Source organism: Orycteropus afer, unplaced genomic scaffold, assembly GCF_000298275.1.
Source record: "Orycteropus afer afer isolate SDZICR_OR568_19922 unplaced genomic scaffold, OryAfe1.0 scaffold00164, whole genome shotgun sequence".
NCBI lineage: Eukaryota > Metazoa > Chordata > Mammalia > Tubulidentata > Orycteropodidae > Orycteropus > Orycteropus afer.
The window spans coordinates 5,552,397-5,554,479 of NW_006921751.1; the positions used below are offsets into that span (position 1 = coordinate 5,552,397).

The window sequence follows — 2,083 nt, forward strand, 5'->3', positions numbered from 1 at the left end:
GAGTCAGACCTGACTCATAGCGACCCCTCCTTGGGTTTCTGAGGCAGTATCATAATGGAAGTAGATTGCCCAACCTGCCTTCTGAGGAGTGGCTGGTGGGTTTGAACCACCAGCCTTCTGGTTAGCAGTCAGGTGCCTTAGGTACTATGCTACCAGAGCGCCCACATCTCATTAGTGTCAATTTTCCCATCACCAAAAATAGCAAGTCTCTATGATCTAACATATATTTTCCTCCTCCCTTCCTCTCCCTGGTAACCACTGCACCTTTTCCTCACTATCTTGTTGCAGCAGTGGTGTGGGAGTGACATCTGACCTCCTGTAATTTCATGAGAGGAAGACAGAATCCCTATCAAGCAACATTAACCCAAGTTTGATTCTTAAGAGGCGGAAGTCAGACTTGCTGCCACCCCCAACCTTTTTACCAATTTTGACACCAGCCATCCCTCCCATGACACTTTCTACTTCTCTTCTGGGTTCAAGAATTCTTTTTAGTGGCCACACAGAACTCACAGACAATATTCACAATTAAAGGGCTTATCGAGAAAGTAACAAGTTACAATTTAGATTCAGGAACAATCAGGATACACTTATTCCATGAAGACAGCCTCCTCTCAGCCATGCCTGCAGGCACATTTGGCCCTTGGCTTCTTGGCCTGGCTTCTGCCCTGTATAGGCAAGTGTTACAGAGTTTTTAGCTCTGCCAGTGCTCAGAGAGGCATCCTATTTTGCCAGAAGGGCTCCTGCCCGAAGGCACTCAGATTTCTTGCTTTGTGGGCCTGGAAGCCTGCCATTCTGTCTCATGCTGGTCTCTTGGTTCTGCTGCCACTGTCTTTCTGCCATCTCTCTGTCATTGTCTCAGCGCAGGGATCTCGAGTGCAGGGACATGCTCCACTCGTAGATCTTCTTTCTTGATAGCACTGAGATTCCCCTTTCCACCTCTGTTGTTGTTATGTGCCATCGAGTTGGACCTGACTCATAGTGACCCCTCCTTGGGTTTCCGAGGCATTATCACTACGGAAGTAGATTGCCCATTTTCCTTCCAAGGAGTGGCTAGTGGGTTTGAACCACCAGCCTTCTGGTTAGCAGGCAAGTGCCTTAGGCATTATGCTACCAGAGCTCCCTTTCCACCTCTAGGAGGGCTCGTTTTAAGCCTACCGAGATGGCAAAATTGACCAGTCCTTATGTTTGGGTATTTGCAGAGTCCATCCCCACAAGAATGCCATATTAACACGCTATCCAGTCACCTTGGTGGGCTACAAGCACCTTACATTTGTGTAGTTCCATTCAGTCATGTGGTGGGAGTCACAAAGACCACGGGTAGAAGAGTAATTTACTGTACCACACTTATCTGACATTTTACATTTACTGCAATAGTAAACATCTTACTGTTTTGTGCATTATCCTGGGTTTTCTCCCTATGATCAGCAACTGGCCTGCAGAGTCAGATGCCCAGCTGCAGCAACCATTGTTGCAGCTCTTCGTGGGACAGAGGCAACTTAGGCAAATTTTGGGGGACCCCTTCCAATAAGGTCCCCTGAGTGGCTGGAGGGGCCCAGTAGGAGGCAGGATGGAGGAGGTTGCTGCTGTTGCTTCCCTCTACTCAAGCACCTTGGAGGGACCAAGTCTTGCAGTGGAAGGGTACTAGGGGTAATTCAGAGCCTGGAGGTTGTAGCAGAAGCTAGCCATCCCTTCCTTTTCTATGACCCGGTCTGCTGAGCCACTTTTCTAAGCAGCTGTTCGTCTCCAGACTTTCAAGCCCTCCAAACCTGCAGTGTGTCTCTTGTTTCTGTGGGATTCTTCCTGGCTTGTGGAAGGGCAGTAGACAGTTGGGGCTGTTGACGGGGTGGCTGCTAGGGGTATGGGCATGGGCAGCAACCCCCATTACTGTTTTGACTTCCTGCCTTCCAGTTGCCTGAGCCTCAAAACCAACAAATGTGCCTCTATTCCAGCTGCCAGGTTCCAGGTCTGCTTGAGTGACAGTCTTGATGGTAGGGCCTTGGGGTTCAGAACACAGCAGGACTGGGGACACAGTATTTCAAGAATCTGGGCTCAGGGGCTACCTCTATGTCTTTTTTCTTCTTCC

At 49.3% G+C, this 2,083-nt stretch overlaps 1 protein-coding gene across 1 annotated transcript in view; it reads left to right on the forward strand.

Annotated features, from left to right (window-relative positions):
• PIGK (phosphatidylinositol glycan anchor biosynthesis class K) overlaps nt 1-2,083 on the forward strand; it is a 202,580-nt gene that overhangs the window by 31,838 nt on the left and 168,659 nt on the right. The window lies entirely within an intron of this gene.